We start from the raw sequence: 21,579 nt of genomic DNA, 5'->3' as shown, positions 1-21,579 counted from the left end.
GGATCAAAAGGCGGTTGTTGAGTGGAGTCATCGCCATATCGCTATATCATTTGTTGCTCGTATGACTCCTACAATGTAATGATTAGAATGTGAATTAAGAATTAAGAATTAAGAATTATAATGTTTATAATAATGTAATTCATAGTAACTTGTCTATTACAATGTTTATTAATACAATAAATACATATTCTTGTCGCTCTCGCCTTCTCTGATACAAACTCTCTGGTGGTCTTACGTCTATGTGTTTCAATAAACACATCTTTGTAAGGCACAAGGCCGCCTTTTTCTGCTTCCTATGAGGTTAAATGATAAAAAATAATTAAAAGTATGCAACAATACTTATAAATTTGACAACATATATATTGATGAGTTACCATTTTCTTTTGGTGGCTACCAAAAGTCTTAGATTCACCTGTGTGTAGATGGGCATCGGGCATCTTCGCTCGGTTTTGTGTAGCCTTTGCTGAGCGATTTCGAAATGCATTGCTCGCTCACTTGTCGCACATGCTCTCCCAGTAATCTCTCCTGACAGTAGAAGGCCCATGACCTTTCCACTGCAGTGGATCATCTATCTCACCAGCTATTTTTTTTGTTGCAGTCTTTATATTGTGCAGCATATCGGCAAATCTATTGGCAGTCACCTTCTGTCATACTACCATCATGTCTTTCTCCTCCTTCGTAGTCGCAAAGCGATCGAAAGCCTACAAATAATTTAAGAAAGTTAGCACACATGAGTATAACAAAAAATTAAATATGAATAACAGTAGTTATGATAAATGATTGCATACGATGAATGAAGACATTAAACTGTCCAGCACCTCCCTCGGGTACTCTTTCCATTGCACGGCTGATCCTGGAAGATGTTGCAGTAGTGACTTTCTAATATCTCGTATTACTTCTTGCTGCTCGAACCTCGCACTACACATGAATTGATACACATTAACAATCGACTGTCAATTAAATACTTACGGCCGACTGCATATAAGATAAGTATTGGACAAGTGACAATTAAATACTTACGGTCACCTATCGATATCCACTATTTGAATGAGTCATCGTGTGTCACACTGAGAAGACCCTGCATCCGAAGTTGTGTCGTGATCTGTATGAGTAGTTGGTATAGGTGAGTCATGTGTAGGCGAAATATCACCTACAGAACAATGAGTTAGAAATTCACACAATACACATTTAAACTAATCAAGTATACAATTATTTAAATGATATACCTATCGAAGCATTGCGTGAAGACGAAGGCTGAGACTGCCTCTCAATAAACTGAGATCCTATAAAGACGATTAACAACAATGTTTATATCAACATATAAGCAAAAACATAATAAATGTCTATATTTAAATATAACTCAAAAACATTTACCTAATGATATCCCACAACTTCCACTTGGTCCTCGACCACTATGACCTCCACGAACCATATTCTAACAAATAAAAAAGTTATAATTGCACATCAAACATTGCAAACTATTATAATTGCAGTGCTAGAAGGAAAAAAAAACATTTCTACCAAACAAATTGAAAATTTTAACTGACATGCCAATAACTCATGTGTGCATTAAAAAGAGAAAAAAAAACAAGTCTTAGTGTTAAAAAGGATTTGGAAATTGGAGTTGCTGGAAGATTTTGGGTTTTGGTGGGTACCCAAGCAACCCAAGCACGAACATGTGCAAAAAGACACTAAAGGTGATCTTGGGTCTCACTTTCTTGTCAAAGAAGCAAAAAAAAAATCAACATTTTATTGTATATATATATACGTGTAATAGAAACTTTTGCCACATTGTTTCCTCATCTTGTACTATGTAGCTATATATTTTACACAATGCACATGATGCATGAGCTTATAGTAGACATCTTGTGGATGCACACGTGGTCCTCACACCGGCTAACACATACACACATACGTGCGGAGAAACACAAAAAAACACACATGTATATGATGTGTTATACCACTAAAATATTTATGGATCTGGATGCATATGAAGGCAATGTATGTTGCATGTTTCACACAGCTATATATTATATTTTATAATGATGTGTACATTATAGAACGCATATGACAATTGTACGATGAATCATGGATTCACATGTGTGGAAATATATATATGGTTAGGCTCAAAGTTTTCGTTGCCTTTCAAAAAACACAGTTTTAAGTGTTTTATGATAGATTGAATCGTTAGACGTGTTTATCATTGTTTATTCAATAAAAAAACATGATTTTGATTAAGCATCTTGATGCTCAGACATGTATTTTAAAGTGGCAAAAAATGAATGGTTGCTATTGTACAAAATTTTGATGATAAAATATTCATATTACAGTAAATGTCCTCTGGATCATGAAACCTACGAATGGTGATGTAATTTTTTTTTTAAAGAACTAAAAAAAGGAAAGAAAAGATGGTAATTTCCATATAGGTGCCAGAAGCCCCATCCCATTTTCCATAATACTGCAGTCCCCTTCCTTTTCCCTCTCAGCCCCTCCCATTTTTCCCCTTCCGTACCATCGAAAAACCCACTAGCGGTAACAACCCTACCGTCTGACGAAATGAAAGAAAAAGATGAAGAGGAAGAAAACAGACGAAGGGGGTTCTTTACCTAAGGGGTCGTCAGACGCTGGTGCCGGAAAGCTCAGAGGAAGCTGAGGGTTTTACCTCAGGGGTTGCGACGGCGGTGGTGACGGACGACGGAAAGCGGGAGAGGGGCGGTCGCCGGTAGTCGGAGAGAAGGATGGGGCGGTCAACGGAGAGCGAGAAGGGGGCAGTCTTCGGTAGCCGGAGAGAGGGAGGCGTCGGTTGCCGGAGAGAGGACAGAAAGCGATGCGGGTGAGAGAGAGAGAGAGAGAGAGAGAGAGCGACGCGGGTGAGTAAAAAAAATTTGATTTCGTGCCCTAGGTCGTTTAAAATCGACATTTAACGACAGATGGGCGACGAAAATATTTTGTCGCTACTCTGTCGTTAAGTAGCGAGTGTTTTACATCGGTATTTAGCGACAGAATATTTTCGTCGCAATATCTGTCGCTAAGTAGCGACGAAAAACTTTTTGTCGCTATATCCGTCGCTAAGGTTGACTAGTTTTGCGACAAAACACTTCTGTCGCAAATCCGTTGCTAAGTAGCGACGGATTCGGCGACAGAAAGTTTTTCGTCGCTAATTTCGTAAATATTTCACATGTTAGCGACTGATGGCTCTCGCTAATCCGTCGCCACTTTGCGATTCGTTGCTAATTAGCATTTTTCTTGTAGTGAACCCTTGTGGCTAAGATCTTTATTCGTGCATCGCCTGCACAACCTACTTTGTCTGTCTCACCTCATTGACCTGCCCACGAGACTAGCCAGGGTAAGGTCCTAGTTCATCCCTACACCCTGACTTTGAATGTGGGTTATAGCAATTTCATGAAATACTATGCTTATGGCAAAATGGGAAACTGGGAATTTGAAAGCCAATCCAATGCCTTATTCGTAGAAGAGGTTCACGAGAAACCCTTGCGTAAAATTGAGGGTGAACCTATCTATATCGAGAAACTTGCCCAGATGCACTGTATCAGTTTTCCTTGGGTTAAAAGGCTTCGTCCTCGGAGCATGCGCCTTGTCAGTTACCTTAGTGCCTGAAAATAAGTTTAACATATAGTGCATCAGGTGTATAATCTGAAAAAAGGAGACTCAACCTGTAAGCATAGTCATTAACAATTACAAGAAGAACAAATAACGAGTATCTTGCATTTCTTGAGATAATATCTCTTTTGACAAAATAATCCAAATAAAATGATCAAGTTTGAAGATTGCCTAACTCCACCTTATTATACTTTCATAAAAATTTGAATTTACATGTTCTCACATTACAAGAGAATTTGTATGGTCCTAGATTGACTTATGTACTGATCCTGTCATTGGAACAAGTGCTATTTCAATTGAATGTAAGGGGTTAGTTCCATACAAAATTTCAAAAGAACTATTGCCTTCCTGACTAAGGATAACTCCTATACTCACATCCGACGCATCACAATATGATTCAAATACAAAATCCAAACTAGGCAAAGCTAAAATATAAGTTGAACATAATTTAGATGTCATCAACTCAAATAATTTATTTGTCAAAAATATAGATTTATCAGGATTAGCATCAAATTATTTTCTCTCAAAACAGATTGCAAATGAGACAAATTATTAGATACATTTTTGGATCCAGGTCAGGATGGACCCTTGGGCAGATTTGGATCCAACTAATGGTCTTCTAGCCGTTGGACCCAAATCACGCCCCATTAGACTCTGGGTGGTGATTTAGAAACCTAAGGGAGAGGCACATTGTCTCTCCTCCCCCATTTGCTGCTTTAAAAGAAGAAGACATGAAGAAGGGAAAAACATTTTTTTGTTTGCTGAAATCTTCCCCATTGCTGAACGTGAGTCCTGTTCAGACCTCTTTGGACATTGGCAACGTGCGTGCGCCATTGAGAAGCGGTCGGGCTGCTCCACCTTGCTAGACAAGACCTGTGTGTTGTTGGTCATGTGCTGTTGGAGCAAAATCAGTCAGCCAGTGTGTGACACCGGAGCCGTTGCCCCCTTTCCCATCGACCAGATCTCCTATCTTTCTTGAACCGATTGACGGTTTGAGTTTTCACCCTCTCTGCAACCCAAGTGCTTGTTGTTTTGTTTGGGTTGTGTGACTGCGTTATGGATTAATTAGTTAGGGTTGAACCAATTCATAAATATTGCTTAGTGATTAGTTAATGAATCTGGCTTTTGCATTTATGTGAATGAAATCTGATTTATAAGGTATAGTTTAGGCTAAGTTTGCAAGTGGATTGTTTGTGCAGCTTTTATTGATTCCCTTGTGTTCATGATTGATTGATGTTGTTTTTATAGAATTTGAATTTCAATCGATAGAAGGTATTGCTAGGACAGGTATTACAATGTTCCATGAATTTTCAGATTAATTTATTAACATATTTTCATGTGTTTGATGGTTATTTTGGAATCGTTAGGGTGCCCAAACTGGGTTACCAAATCAGCCTTGGTTGTGTGTGAAGCGCTAGTATAGGCGTAGTTTAGTTCATTTGTGTGTAGAATAGCTTCCATACACCTGTGTCTCCTCGTAGGCGTTGTCAAATTGAGAGCTCAATCATGACTTGATTTTAGTAATTATTTCATTTGTCATTTCCAAAGAGAGATGCCTGGTTCATCTTAAAATTGGTGTGGATCGATCCAATATTTTGACCCATAACCCATTCATCTACACTAACATTTTTTTCTCTTAAATTAACAAAGAATCAGATTTTTATTATTGCAAAAGAACACATTTTCTTTTAAAGAAAAAGGCAAGATTTATTATTGTAAGAACACAACTGTCACATGGTGGCGAAGACATCCTTAAATGATCACAAGCATCCACTAATAATTCATTCGAACACTCAGGTTCAAGGAACCTTGGACGGATCCAAGCAGGGGTGGATCAGGGGGGCGAGGAGGGGCTTGAGCCCCTCCTCAAGTTTTGAAAATTAATTTTCATTATTTTATTATAAAAATTTATATTGCTCCCCTTTATATTTTAGTTTTATATTTTATTTTATTATAAAAAATTGTTGCCCCCCTTTAAGCAAAATATAAAAATTTATATTGCCCTTGTATATTTTAATTTTATATTTTATTTTATTATACAAAATTGTTGCCCCCTTTTAAGCAAATATAAAAATTTATATTGCCTCTTTTATATTTTAGTTTTATATTTTATTTTATTATAAAAAAAAATTGCCCCCTTTTAAGCAAAATCCTGGATCCCCCACTGGATCCAAGGTTCCCTTGATGTCATTTATTGTCAAGATGAACGAGACCCAGGATTGGAACAAACCCTAACAATCCATTTTGAAACCATAGATGCTGTTCGTTCATAGAAAATGGAGGGCCTAGAAAAAAAATAAAGAACCCATCTATCTAGGTGGTTGGTTGTGAGGGGTCTCTTGGGTGCCGTCCATCCTACCATTGCAATAGATTCTGGACAATTCTGAACCTGATCCGCACTCTTCTTACACACAAGTAGAAGAGCAGCTTCCTTCTTGCCAATGTCCTAACTCACAAAGACAAAGCTATTTCAAAAGCAGAAAAAAAATCTGAGGTGGGCTTTGATCTAAAAGAGTGTTCCAAAAATAGAGAGCACTATTCCCACATATCCTACGCCCATCCCAATCGTCGATCCAACAGCTGGCATTAATCTGCATATTCACCCACAATGTAGACTAATCCCAACCGTACGTCTAAATACAAGACTTGGATACCTAGGATCGATATAGGAGGACCCTACAGCATCATATGTCGTAGGACAGGATCTTTTTTCTAAAATTAGCCACGAAAACACATCCACATGATCCTTACCAAACTCCCACGCCTAAGGCCCAACCGCTCTAAACTTCTTTCCTCACATATATGAATGGCTCCCCTACAGCCTAGGCCTTCTCCTCACTCTCCGTACCACAACCACTTAACCTCCTCCTCGTTTTGGCTATATCTAGCATTGTTCCATCATTATAAGTACGGTTCCCAGCCCCTCTCAAAGAGATCACCAAAGAAACAGAGGGAGAGAGAAGGAAACCAGCTCTTCTACCTCCCTCCATACCATCCACCCTTCCTCTCTCTCTCTCTCTTTCTCTCCCTCCCTTTCTTTCTTCCACTCTCAAGACCCTATCTCTTCTTGATACCTGAAAAAGAAAAAAAATAGAAACCACAAAAGGAAAAAAAAATGTCAGGGTATGACAGTATTTCTGGTGGGAATGGCCAGAAGAAGAAACGGATTGCCATCATATCCGTGGCCTCAGTTCTTCTGCTGGCCATGGTTGTAGCGGTGGCCGTGGGCGCGTCGAGAAACTCGAATTCCGGTGGCTCTGGAGATGGCAAATCTTCTGGCGAGGTTAGTGCCTCCTCCAAGGCCATCACTGCTATATGTCAACCCACAGACTACAAGGACGCATGCATCTCAAGCCTCTCTTCTGCAGCCAACACCAGTGACCCCAAAGACCTTGTGAAGCTCTCATTCAAGGTTGTCGTCGATCACATTAAAGATGCTTTCAGCAAATCTGCATTGCTGCAGGAGGCAGCAAAGGAGCCCAGAACAAAGGCAGCACTTGACAATTGTGGGGAGCTCATGCAGTATGCCATTGCTGACCTCAACAACTCCATTGAACATGTGGGTTCCATTAACTTAGCTGAGGTTGATGACATAGTGGACAACCTCAAGACCTGGCTCAGTGCGTCTCTTACCTATCAAGAGACCTGCCTGGACGGCTTCGAGAACACCACGGGAGACGTCGGCGAGAAGATGAGGGGTCTCTTGAACAGCGCCGGCCAGCTCACCAGCAACACCCTCGCCATTGTCGACGAGTTATCGACCATCCTGACCTCGCTCAACATCCCTGGGATGAACCGCCGCCGCCTCTTGTCGACGAGCACAGGAGAGGAGACACCAATGTGGGTGTCAGAAGGAAGGCGCAAGCTGCTGGCTGTTCCTACTGCAAACATTGTGCCTGACGTTGTGGTGGCCAAGGATGGGAGTGGGAAGTATAAAACCATTACTGATGCACTCAATGATGTGCCTAAGAATGGCGATAAACCGTTTGTGATCTATATCAAGGCTGGTGTGTATGAGGAGCAGGTCACCATCACAAGGAGCATGACCAATGTCATGTTTCTAGGAGATGGACCAACCAAGACCAAGATCACCGCCGACAAGAATTTCATTGATGGAACCCCCACCTTCAAGACTGCAACTGTTTGTAAGTGTATTACATGCATCTTCTTATCCTGGCTAGGCCTAATACCTTCCACAATCTAAATATGATGGGATCCCATTATTTGAAATATGATCGTACATTCAATCCTAGCCATCCAGCAGACCATTTAGCCATTGATTGGATGGCTAGGATTGAATGTATGATTATATTCAAATGAATGGATCCGTGTTCAATCTTTAGCATTGGTTTAGGCTATATTGAAGACATGGTGCTTCGCCCATGCCGGCTTACTCTCATAGCTTTCGAGACATCGAAAAATTTTGTTTTTATCAAAAACATATAGGTGTACGTGAAAATTGGTTTCACAAAGAAGTTTCTTTATTGCATTAAAATTGTGATAAAAAATGTGACATATATTTTCAAAATGGAAGATTTTTTAGAGCAAACTTTCTTCAAGATCATATCCCAGGGGGATATATCACAATAAAATCATGACATTTACTATATATTGCACGTGTATGCTACGTACATCAAAAGCAGTTCGCGTTTGGATGTGCATTAAGCACATTCAAGATCATAAACTGATCATACAGTTTGTGTTCTTTGCAGCTGCTGTTGGGAATGGATTCATTGCAAGGGACATTGGATTCGAGAACAGCGCAGGACCTGAGAAGCACCAAGCAGTGGCCATCCGAGTGCAATCAGACATGTCCATCTTCTACAACTGCCAATTCGACGGCTACCAGGACACGCTCTATGCGCACACCAGCCGCCAGTTCTACCGGGACTGCACCATCTCCGGCACCGTCGACTTCATCTTCGGCAACTCGTTGGTCGTCTTCCAGAACTGCCTGATTGTGGTGAGGAAGCCATTAGACAACCAGCAGAACCTCGTCACCGCTCAAGGAAGGAAGGACAGGCGTGAAAACACTGCTATCATCATCCACAACTGCACCGTTGTTGCAGATCCCGAGTACTACCCAGTGAGGTTCAAGCTCCCTACCTACCTTGGGAGGCCATGGAAGCCATACTCTAGGACATTCTACTTGCAGTCATGGTTGGATGATCTTATCCAGCCCGCCGGTTGGCAAGAATGGATGGGTACCTTGGGCCTAAACACACTCTTCTATGCTGAGTTTGACAACAGGGGTCCTGGTGCCAACACTAGTGGCAGGGTGAAGTGGAGGGGAATTAAGACCTTGACATCTGACCATGCAGCCAAGTTCACAGTTTCTACATTCCTTAGGGGAGACGCCTGGATTAATGCCAGTGGTGTGCCCTATATTGGTGGACTATTTCCACTTGGGTCCACAGACAAACCCATTGGAGCACATGCCTAGAAGTCCCCCTTCAAGAAAATAAATAAAGAAACAAAGAAAGAAAAATGTTAATGATTCAATTGGACTTCTAAATATTGGAAACAGAGCAAAACAAGTTCGTTCCCCTGCAGATGGACAAAATAAACAGGAAATGGCACTGACCATTGTTATATTTTTTTATTATATTTTTTTCTTCTTACATGTACCAGACACTCTCAAATATAAAAGCCTGAGTTTGCGTATTGGTTTTTCATATTTATCTACTGAAGTGTTCGTCTTGTTGTATCACCATGTTTGAGTTCCATCCCAAAATTGAAATTTCTCCAACCGAGGCAAATAATTCTTAATCCTTGTGCACGTTACAGAGATAGTTGGGCCATTTTGCTCTACCATGTAAAAGTTTCTGCCCATCCACATAAAAGCCTAAACTGTTGTGGGCATCTTGAATTTTGCACATTCCAATTCATGGCTTGATCCAAGAATTCGTTTGGAAATCGCTCAATGATAATTTTCAATGAGGTTTGTAGTGGTATCAGAGGGTTGAGCCTATTTTCATAATAATTCCATTTGTTTGCTTTAGCAGTTTTTTATAGAGAGCTGCCTCCTTTTGAGAGAGTGAGGGCCTTAAGGTATATTGGGGTTTTGAGGCTTTGAGAGTTCTTGCATCCCACTATTATATTACTCACACCATTAGTCGATTTTTACATCTCTTTCGCCCGTGAATGTAGGTCTTGAGTGTCAATCCACGTAAATCTTAGTGTCCTCTTCTTCTCTTTTTTTCCTTTATCTTTGGGGTTAGTGAAATTGAGAAGCTATAAGCATAGTCTCAAGTGTAAGGCTCAGCAAGGGCCAGTTCGAAAGATCCAGTCGATCTGAATCTCAAAACCAGTAATATCAGTAATCAGAGGTACGAGTTCTCGACCCAATGAATATGAAGCATGGGTCTGGAACCTTGAATAAAAACTTAGAAATGTAATCTTCCAGATGAAAGGAACTAAAGGAGAAAGGTGACCCTATCAAATCTAGGATTTTGTCATGAGCCAAGACACTAAACCTTTGGGTCTCATCTCTTGAAAGTTTGTAAGATCCAGTGAAATCAAAAGTCCTCGAACCCACATAATTCTATTCTTGGATGTCTGTTCTGACTGTCTCAACAATGATCAGGCATTGATCAGATGGTTCTCAAGAAGTCTCAAAGAAGAAGCATTGTCTTGCTTCTCAACTTTGGATGTCCATCATATTAGTTAATCCTAGACTTTGATGAAGAATTCAAATTCAAGGTGGACTCCTTGCCAACGATGAGTCTCATGCCATTACCCTCATCATGAACTACTTCAATCAACCTCTCAAGGGCTTCTTGACTACTCAAAGGTGGGAGACCTTCATGCATTTGATTAATGTTTCTACTTGTATGAAAGAAAACCTTAAAAGAAGTATGTATGATGGGATTCTGGTCAATATTGGGTTTAAGAAGGATATATTAAAAAATAGAATCACCTAAGAGTGAGGTTAATGTAGCTACTCCTCGAAGAGAAAAGAAAAAGTCAAAGTTTTTCAAGCAAAACTAAGGGAAAGCCCAAAATTATAGATGACATAATGACAAAGAGTTTATTGAAATCCAGTAGTCTTAATCTCAAGTTTTGGATATTTTGCTATAAAATGAGGAATTTAAATTTTTCAAAGCATCAAATCCTCCTCAGATAAAAGGAAATGACCTAACAAAATTTTGCAAATACCATCAAGATTTTGGCCATGACACAGAAGAATGCATTCCTGGAGGCATATAATCCCAGGCCATATTGATAAAGGTGAACTGATCTTGAATAATGAAAAAAGTTTAGGAGAAATCAAATTGCATTCAATATAAGGAAGTCTACATGATTAGCAAAGTTGAACCAGTATTGAAAATTTTTGTCATAATTCCCAAAGTCTATATTGACTTTGTTGATAAAAAAAGAACCTCACAATTGTGTAAATCACCACAGCCTGCTTGCCCTCTGTTCCACCAATGCAAGACTCAAGTCAAGGAGAAATATGGAAAGGCTTCTAGCCAAGTCTCAAAAAAAATAATTGTGCTTGAGTCATCCATTAAGATTGTCGTTATAAAGGAGAATAAGAAAGGTCTTGCATAACAATCCACAATCATGATTGACCTATCCTAAGCAATTATATTTCTAAATTAATGTGTCATGCCCTAAACAAATATGATCTAATGCATGCAAATAGCAAGACATACGCTAAACGAATGAGCTTTCGTGCAAGAATTTCAACACAAATGAAATCACAAAATTGAGAAAAAAATCTAGTTAAGGAATTACGACAAACATTTGTGTAGAATTAAAAAAAAAATCAGAAATTGAGTTCTATGAACGCAACCAGGAAACAAAACACACATACATATTTTTAACAAGGAATTAAATATTAAACAACCAAAAAATCTAAACAACAAGCACGTTGGGGCAAGAAAAAGTGAAAGAAACTCAAACTATCATTCGGTTCAAGCAAGAAGGGGGTCAAGTCGATGGCAAAGTGATGGCAACAACATCGGCGTTCACATGTTGGTTGACTGAGTTTGCTTCCAACAACACACGAATGTTGCACTCAGCTGAATTGTGGGTCACATAATCAACCATCATCCTGTGAGAGAGAGAGAGAGAGAAGAAAATGACGCTCCACATTGGCTCATTCCTTCATCTTCAAGGGGCAAGTCTTCTGAGCTTCGATCACAGCAAAAAATGAGAGAGATATTGTTTCCCTGCCCCTGCATTTTTTTGTTTAAGATCATGATAAACCTGAAAATCTTTTTGTTAAGCCTAAAAAATAACAAAGGATGAATCAACATGTCGACTCTCATGTTCTATGGTTTAAGACCATGATAATTCATTTAGAGAAAAAACTCTTCAAACTAAATGATGACAAAACTACTTTTTATTTTGTCCTCGCTTCTTATCCCCTCCTTTGGTGGATCATATGGACTTATTTATCTTATGTTGGTACCTTTTACTCATAAGTCTTGTTTTCAACATCCCTTAAAATGTCTAAGTTTCACCTCATTGTACAAAGTGTATTTTTTAAGTTTGTGAAGAAGAGCATTAAGAAAAAAAAGTTTTTACAAAAAAATGCCAAAATGCCAAAAAGTGAGAAAATGTCAAATGCAAAAAAAAAATATTGTTACAAAAGGAAAAGAGGCATTTTTGAAAGAAATAAGAACACTTCAAAGATTTTAGTGCTTTCATTGTATTCAAAGATCTCATACAAAGATATGCTCAAGATCCCTTACCCACTTACATTACAAGAAAAACCTTAATTAGTGACGAAAATTTGTGATAAATTATTTTCATCGCTAGCTAAAGAAAACTAGTCATTGCTAAAATTGGAATTAGTTGTGGAATTAGTGACAAAATAATTCTGTCTCAAAATTCATCGCTAATTAGCGATAAAAACTTTCCGCCGCAAATTTCATCGCAAATTAACAATGAAAAAATTATATCATTAATCTGTCGCTAATTTACAATGACAAAATATTTTTGTCACTAAGTCACCGCTACTTTTTTATTGAAACAGAGGTGCGAAATTCTCCCTCTCTCTTGACCCCTGTGCAGCGGCTGGGCTGCGAGGCCACTGGCGAGAAGCCGATAATGGCACCCTGATGTCTCTCCCTTTTAGTTGTGGTCCCCCAACGCCAGCCACCCCCATCCTTGTCGACAGCCTTCTCTCTCCGACCACCATCGTCGTCTGTCTCCCATCATTGGTCACCATTGTCACCAGTCCCAATACCTCCATATAGCCATGTTTCTCCCAAACCCTTAGCCGAGGTCCCCAAATGCTGGTCACCACCATCGTCGGCCCCCATCATTGGCCACCATTGTCGCCTGTCCCAACACCTCTATTTTGCTCTGTTTAGTTCTCTCTCTCTCTCTCCCAAACCCACAGTCGGTCCCCCATCGCCGATCATCAGTCCCAACACCTCCACCACTGACACCTCTTACAGGTGGAGTACATGTTGGAGGCCATCCGGAAGGGAAACACGGTGGTGGGCGTCCGCAGCACCGAAACCATAGTCCTCGGCATCTAGAAGAAGTCCATCGCCAAGCTCCAAGACTACCGAGTGAAAGGGGTTTCAGCCATCAGCGTCAAGGATTCCGACTACCACCGCCAATCTAACAGTGAGTGGTTTCTCTCTCTCTCTCTCTCTCTCTCTCTCTCTCTCTCTCTCTCTCTCTCTCTATATATATATATATATATATATATATATATATATATATATATATATATATATATATATATATCCCCCAGACCACTCTGTCCGCTTGCTTGGGCCATCGACGCCGATATGCCCGGTTTCGATGCCCTTCCACCCCCTCACCAGACTCCCTCTCGCTCTCACTCTCTCTGTGAGGAGTTTATCTTTGTGGTGTTGGGGCTGCCCTAATTTTTGTGGATTTTTTTCCTTTAATAGATGGGGCGAATTGCAATGCTCTTAATTGACTTCGGTTAAACTGCCTTTTTTTTATGTGGCAATTAGATTTTTAGTTGTGTTTCTTCTAAATCTTCAGATCAATTTGAGTATATTTGATTGTCTTAGGAGACAAACTTGGGATTATTTTTCTGACGGATTGTAACAGCAGCCAATAATCCAATCTTCTTTTTCTATTTTTTATTTTTGTAGTTATGAATTTTCATTCTACTGTCTCTGTTTTATAAAGTTTCTTATTCATTTTTTTTATTACTTCGGCCCATATTCCAGTGGCATTGTGTTTTCCCTTTAATAGAAAATAGTGCTTCTGCCATATCTTTACTTACTTGCTTATCTCATATGTGAGAGTTTGATTCTTATTTTGGTGATCTTTTAACAGGGGGCTGGAAGCTCTCATTATGAAGCATCATGGAGAAAGCATAACAATCAGTCAGTGGAGAAGACCAAATATACTTTTGCTGGTGCATGAACAATCTTGTTTTGTACTTTTTTCTGTTGAATTGTTGATTTTCATCACAAAATGTGCTTATACTTCGTTGCATCGTAATTTATTGACAATTTTTTTTTATATACACATGGTTGTTAAAATGTTCATTTTATAGAGTTGGTTGATTCTCCATGGGTGCCTTCCTGTTGGTCTAGCTATAACAAGCCTATGTTTATGTGGCATGAGCATGACGTCTATGTATTAGAAATTCCTATGTCCATGAACTTGATGTGTACATCCAAGTAGTTAAGACCATGTCTGAAGTTTCTTAAAGGAGGATCTTTGAAAACAAAATTCTTTCTTACATGGCACTGGTTAATGTAAAAGAATTCCTCTGCATTTGCAGTAGGGTGTGAATGCATATATGTATACTTTACTACAGGCATGGAGGCACCCATTTTTTATCTTTTTTTCTTGTTCCCTGCAAGGCACCACTTATTTGTTGGAGGCAAAGGCGTAGCTGGGGGGGGGGGGGTAGGACTGGGTTGTCGCCCAGTTCTGCCTCCCAAAATAGTTAAAAAAAAATTAAAAGCCCAATCCTAGCCCAGCCCTGATTCCATATGAAATATATTTTTATCCATTTTTGTAGCCTAGCCTAGCCCTGACTGCAACAAATAGTTTGATTCGTCCATATGAAATAGATTTTTATTAATAATTGTAGCGGTTTTTTATTTTATCTCAAAAAAAAAATAGGGGCACTGCCCCCGAACCCCCGACTATCACACAAATTGTTTTTTTTTGCTACACCCCTGTTTGCCCCCCCCCCCCCCCCCCCTCACATGAATCCTAGCTATGCCACTGGTTGGAGGTAAATGATTAGAAAATATCCATCTTTCCCCATTGGCTCTAGCTCTTCTTTCACTATGATACTAAATTCTCAATCTGGTTTCAAAGGGACGCTATCTGTATGTTTATACTTCTAATAGTTTAACCTTTTCAAGGATTGTATTTGAATGATTGTATATTCTGTTATAATATGTATTCTATGTTTGTTCATTTGTTCTCATATGCAGTAGAGCTCTTCTTTCTTAGCTCATCTTTGTACTATGGTGGTCAGGACATTTTTGTTCGTTCACTAACTTCGCGAGCATGTACCTTGAACACTATGAGTGTCGTGTACAAATATATGTTCTTTCTTAAAAGCCTTGAATCAAAGCATAAAGTGGGGGACATTGTTTCAGTTAGTGGCAAGGTACAATTTATGTTTATTCACTTTCTTAGAGCAACATGGAATCTTTGTTTTTTTTCCTCTGAAGGATAAGGTTGGGACGGAATCATTTTGTTGAAATTTGAGTGCTGTTGTTTTCATTTGAAATCTTGGTCATAGACTGCTATGAAGCTTCTTACCTGGAATTGGGATTAGCATTTGAAATGTGGTATTGACATTTCCGAGAATTGTGGGAGCCACCTCTTTTTTCCCTAAAATTTTTTTTGTATATTTGAATTGAGTTTTACCTGCCATATGAATTCATTATCACTGGGACCAACTCTTTCAGTTTTGAGCCTAAAATGTCAGATATTCTAATAGCATATATATATATATATATACATATATATATATATATATATATATACATATATATATATATATATATACTGCCAAATTCATAATGGGCTTCAAACCTAAGTTATCAAAAGATTGCAAGTCCGCAATGACAACCTTGCACCTTGAAGTGCAGTATGTGTACTTGCACAAGCAGATCTCTTCTCAAATAATATGCTATTAGTGTACAATAATGCCCCTACCATCACTTCTTATCACTTAGTCCTAATTTTGTGTGTCTATAGACAATATGATAAGTTGTTGAATGGATCTTCACTATAAAATTGTATTGATATAGATGGAAGGATGTGAATTGTGAACCCTCTGAAAATCAGTTGTCTGATTTTTGAAGTTCCAAGGGCTGGTGTATTGCAACAGATTTGACAGTTGTTACTAAACAATCATACCTCCATGAATATAGCTTCTGGGAGATTTTGTGAACAGCCTATACACATGAATTTTGTCTCAATAGTATATTTACTACAGCTGTTGTGAGATATGGCAAATATTTTTTCTTTTCTTTTACTAACTTATCTTTTCCCTTTGCTCTTTTTTTCCCTTGTCAATCAGATTACTGATTTACCGCCTGGCAGGCTGCCAGTAGAGACTTATGCTTTTGAAGGAAATCAGGTTGGGTTAGAAAAAATGTACCAGGTGATACTTTTTATTTCAGTATTGAACAATTCTCTTGCCTTATTTGAAGGTTTTTTTTAAGGTGGCATATGAATGTATATCCAAGTCTGATTACCTGGGTCTTATCAAGTTTTTTGTGGTAGACCTGGTAAGTTTCTAGCAGAGTATCAAACAAATTTGTCTTGTCCAAGTCTAATCACCGACTTTCTCGATATTTATATTTCAAACAAATTTTTTTAAATTTTATGATGAATTAGCGACGGATAATAATCGTCGCTAATATTTGGTTTTGCGATGGAATGTAATCCGTCGCTAAATTAGCGATGGATATGTATCTATCGCAAAACCAAATATGTGTTTATTTAGCGACGGATTATGTTTGTCGCTAATTTGTCGCGAATTAGCGACAGATCACTTTTGTCGCTAATTAGCGACTAGGAATATGTGACGGACGCTATCCATCGTGAATCCGTCGCTAAACATCATCAGTGACGGATTTGCGATGGATAGCGTCCATTGCTAATCCACATTTTTCTTGTAGTGTTATTTTTATTTGAGTCTCACATTCAAGGATGTCGTATCTAACTTCCTTTGTTAACCCTTTTGACCCTTGTAATACAAAAAGTTCAAACAAAAAAAACTATTTACCTCAAAAAAGATTACCATCTTGTACCATTGTTATTGTCATTTATCTTCATTATTCCAAGTTCAATAACTCCATGTCCTATTGTTTCTTTCAAAGTCTTTAGAAAATGGTTGATCGATTAGAAATATTCAATATCGATAAGTTTGATGCAAACTTTGGAGTGATCAGATTAAAGTGTCTCAAGTTGCATTAAAACCAAAATTTTACTTTTTTACCCTTAATTTGGCAATCTCTCTCTCTCTCTCTCTCTCTCTCTCTCTCTCTCTCTCTCTCTCTCTCAACTTATTCTCCATCATGATAACTCCATCGGCAATGCCCAAGCCTTCTTTCTAGTGATGATCCAGCCTTGGAACACTAGAAAAAAATATGATCACCACCTTAGGCTTCCATACGGTTTTTACTTTTACCCATAATGGTATGGTTATTAGATGTAAGAGGAGGGAGGTTTTCTCTCTTGGGCAAGGGACATTCTGATGGTGGTTGGGGTGGTTGGAGGGTTAAATGTTAAATATGATACATTTAACCGAAATATTCAGAGAAGTTAACTTTGGACTTTTTTAATTAACCATACAAATGTAGATGTATTATTAAAAATTTCAAAAACTTAGTTATGTTTTTGTTGAGGTGCGCATTTGAAAATTTCCCTTGATAAAAGGCCTGCAAACATAATAAATAAACCACGTTGAACACTTCTATACAGTTATACAGTTAGATTGTCAGATCCACGCAACCAAGAATGTGCACCACCGTATATTTTCCCCATTCATAAGCAAGACTTGGTTAACTTGCGTTTTATGGCTCCCCTGAACCCCAGGCTTTCCGTATCACAAGCAACAGAAACCTTCTCTTTTTTAGCACCATTCACATCCATTATAACTGCACAAGGAAGACCCCAGCTCTCTCACTCTCTATATATATTCTTTTTTGACATATGAAAAAAACTACATACAAAAGAAAAAAAAGAAAAAGAAAAGATGCAGTCGATTAGTAGAGGGTATGGTCCAGCAGGAGGAGATGGGCAGAAGAAAGGCAACACTGCTATCATGCCGGTCGCTCCACTTCTTCTCCTGGCTATGTTTGCAGCCGTACCGGCCGAGGGCCAGTCCACCACAGCTTCACTCACTGGTATCCTTGAAGACGCTGCGAATCCACTCACGGGAATTGTTGTAGGCAGCAGTCCTGCTGGTGACATTATTGCCACATCCCAAATCATCTCCGCCTTATGCGGACCCGCAGACTACAAGCAAGCATGCATCTCCAGCCTCTATGGTGCTGCTGGACATGGAACCACAGCCACCGACCCCAAAGAGCTCTTCAAGCTCTCCTTCAACGCTGACATCGACATCATTCGCAGCGCTGCCAACCAATCTGCAGTGTTGCAAGAGGCAGAGAAGGATCCCAGAGCAAAGGCTGCACTTGAGAGCTGTGGGGAGCTCATGGACTCTGCCATCTTTTCTCTCGAGAAGTCCATTGATCATGTGGGTGCCACTGAACTAACCAAGATTGAAGGCATAATACACAACCTCAAGACCTGGGTCAGTGCCTCCCTTACCTATCTGGAGACTTGCCTGGACGGCTTTGAGGGCACCAAAGGCAATGCTGGTGAGGTGATGAGGAACCGCTTGAAGGGTGCCGAAGAGCTCGCGATCAACAACCTCGCCATCATCCAAGAGATATCGTCGATCCTAACCGTGCTGAACCTTCCCCGAGTCAACCCGGCCAGCTTCGTGGCGGCGAGCGGCGGCGACGAGGCCTACGGATTCCCGTCCTGGGTGTCCACCGGAAGCCGTAGGCTGCTTCAAGTTCCTACAACAAACATGGAGCCTGGTGTTGTGGTGGCCAAGGATGGGAGTGGGAACTTCCAAACCATTAACGATGCACTTGGTGCTGTGCCTAAGTATGGCGATAAAACGTTTGTGATCTATATCAAGGCTGGTGTGTATGAGGAGCAGGTCACCATCAACAGAAGCATGACCCATGTCATGCTTGTAGGAGATGGACCAACCAAGACCAAGATCACCGGGAACAAGAATTTCATTGATGGAACCCCCACCTTCAAAACTGCAACTGTTGGTAAGCGCACTACATGCATTTCCTTATCCTGGCTGGGCCTATCTTCCATAATCTTTAGCATATGATTTAGGCTATATTGAAAAGCATGGTGCTTAGCCTATGCAGCCTTAATCTCATAGCTTTCTGTGATATATAAAGAGATTGTTTTTTTGAAGGAAGACATATAAAGAGAAATTAGTTTATATAAATATATATAGGTGTACGTGAAATTTGATTTCATTAAGAAGTTATTTTATTTGGTTGATATTGTGATAAAATTTGTTATAGTTTTAAAGTGGATGATATTTGAAAACAAAGTTTCTCCAAGATTATATTGACCACGATATATTACCTTAAAATGGTATAATGTTTTTTTACTCCATAATGAAAAACTGAATTTTTTTTTTTTTTTGCACACCTGACCCTTCAGGTGTAGGGGGTGACAATGAGTATGACCAGACCCATACCAAACCCTATAGGGTCAGGGTTTGTTGATAAACCAGGAGGTCCAATTAGAATTTGGGTTAGAACCAAAGGGTCTGATTAATATGTGGAGATGGGTATGGTTTGTGAAATTTCATACCAGACTGGCCCCAATCCATAATTTTTCAATGTAAAAAAAATGAAAGAAACATTAATTTTTTATCGGGTATGGACTGGGTTTGGTTCATGTAATAGGATAAGGGTATGGTTTCTCTTATGGTGAACCTAGGTCCAGCATCTCAAATCAGATCTGGGTTTAGTCCCACCTGGGTCTAAACCAAACCCAACACATTGACCCCTATTCAAATGTGATCTAAAATTTGGTTTGCTAGAAACGGCCCTTGGACGGTTGGACCATGTTTTCCGATATGCATGTCAGATTTTTCAATGGTTGAAAAATCAACGGCCTACAATGTACCAAATTTTCAACCCTCAAAAAAATAGTTTTTACATTGAAAAATAGAATCCAATGGTTGATTCCTATTATTTTTACCATGCTGAACTCTTTCATGGGGTTAGATTTGGGCAAAACAACCTCTCCCTATGAATTTCAACTGGGGGTTCCTTACCCACCAGGGTAACTAGCCAATATTTTCCCCAGTAAAATCATGACACTTACTAGACGTGTTTGTTACATGGGTCAAAAGTAGGTTGCCTATGGGTGTGCATTATACACATCCAAAATCATGAACTGATCATGCACTTTTGTGTTTTCCTAGCTGTTATTGGAGATGGATTTATTGCAAGGGACATTGGATTCGAGAACAGCGCAGGACCTGAGAAACATCAAGCAGTGGCCCTGCGAGTGCAATCAGACATGTCCATCTTCTACAATTGCCAGATGGACGGCTACCAAGACACGGTCTATGCGCACACCAACCGCCAGTTCTACCGGGACTGCACCATCTCCGGCACCGTCGACTTCATCTTCGGCAACTCACTGGTCATCTTCCAGAACTGCCTGATTGTTGTGAGGAAGCCATTGGACAACCAGCAGAACCTCATCACCGCGCAAGGCAGGAAGGACCGTCGTGAGCCTACTGCTATCATACTCCACAACTGCACCATAGTTGCAGATCCTGAGTACTACCTAGTGAGGTCGAAGCTCCCTACTTACCTTGGGAGGCCATGGAAGGAATACTCTAGGACATTCATCATGCAGTCATGGATAGATGATCTTGTACATCCTGCTGGTTGGGAAGCATGGAATGGAGATTTTGCCCTAAACACACTCTTCTATTCTGAGTTTGACAACAGGGGTCCTGGTGCCAACACTAATGGCAGGGTGAAATGGGAGGGAATTAAATCCTTGACACCTAAAGATGCATCCAAGTTCACAGTGTCTGCATTCTTCCAGGGAGACCAGTGGCTTAAGGCCAGTGGTATCCCCTTTGTTTCTAACCTATTGCCTCTTGGCTACACTGCCACACCAGCTGCAGCAAATACTAAAGCCACCGGTGCCTAGAAGTTGCCCTCAGGGAAAGAGAAACATTAATGATTCTTTTTGGACTACTTAATTATTGGAAGCAAAAAGCAAACTATGCTCTTTTGCTTAGAGACAAAATAAACGGGAAGTAACTCTGCCCATTGTTTCATTAATGGGTTTTTGTGTTTTCCTTCAATTTTGTTTAGTGCATGTAAGAAACTCAGTCAAGTAGATAAGCCATGAAGCTGAATGAATAAAATCTTTGTTTTTTGTTTTAATGAAAGTAGAGAGACCATGAATTAGTTTTTTTTAATAAAAAATATTTGATTAAAAGATTGGAAGAATTACATCAGGCCTGATTCGGAGTGATGAGAGGTCACGCGAAACAGGGTAAGAGAGGAACGAATGAAATTAAACAATGTTGAGGGCCAGTCTGGGCCACTTAAAATGCAATCTAATATGCAATTCCCGGCTGGCGGAATTGGCAAGAAAAGAATGAGAACAAAGCAGTGTCAAGCAAAGACACATTTTTGTCTCCTTTTTAGAAATGAGAGGCGATTAGCACCAACAGAAGATCTTTCATGTTGTTCCAATGCGGGTTTTCTCTCTGCCATACTGATCTGAAGCATTTCCTTGTGAATTCGCACTCCCAAAACAAGTGTATAGTCGTTTCTTCCTTTTGATGACAAAGGACACCTGCTTGGTATGTGAAAACCCCGCCTCTTGAGTACTTCATCTGTCAATAACCTGTCTTTGAGGATTAGCCAGCCCATTATCACTACAAGAAAA

At 39.7% G+C, this 21,579-nt stretch overlaps 2 pseudogenes; both read left to right on the top strand.

The window, feature by feature from the left end:
- The first annotated feature begins 6,736 nt into the window (after positions 1-6,736).
- LOC149846170 (putative pectinesterase/pectinesterase inhibitor 28 pseudogene) lies at positions 6,737-9,064 on the top strand (annotated as a pseudogene).
- Positions 9,065-17,803: 8,739 nt separating this feature from the next.
- LOC149846169 (putative pectinesterase/pectinesterase inhibitor 28 pseudogene) lies at positions 17,804-20,829 on the top strand (annotated as a pseudogene).
- The last annotated feature ends 750 nt before the right edge of the window (positions 20,830-21,579 follow it).

This window comes from Nuphar pumila, chromosome 2 (genome assembly GCF_984573655.1).
Source record: "Nuphar pumila chromosome 2, dmNupPumi1.hap1.1, whole genome shotgun sequence".
NCBI lineage: Eukaryota > Viridiplantae > Streptophyta > Magnoliopsida > Nymphaeales > Nymphaeaceae > Nuphar > Nuphar pumila.
The sequence above is the reverse complement of the archived record's forward strand: the minus strand, read 5'-3'. Positions and strand labels throughout refer to the sequence as shown.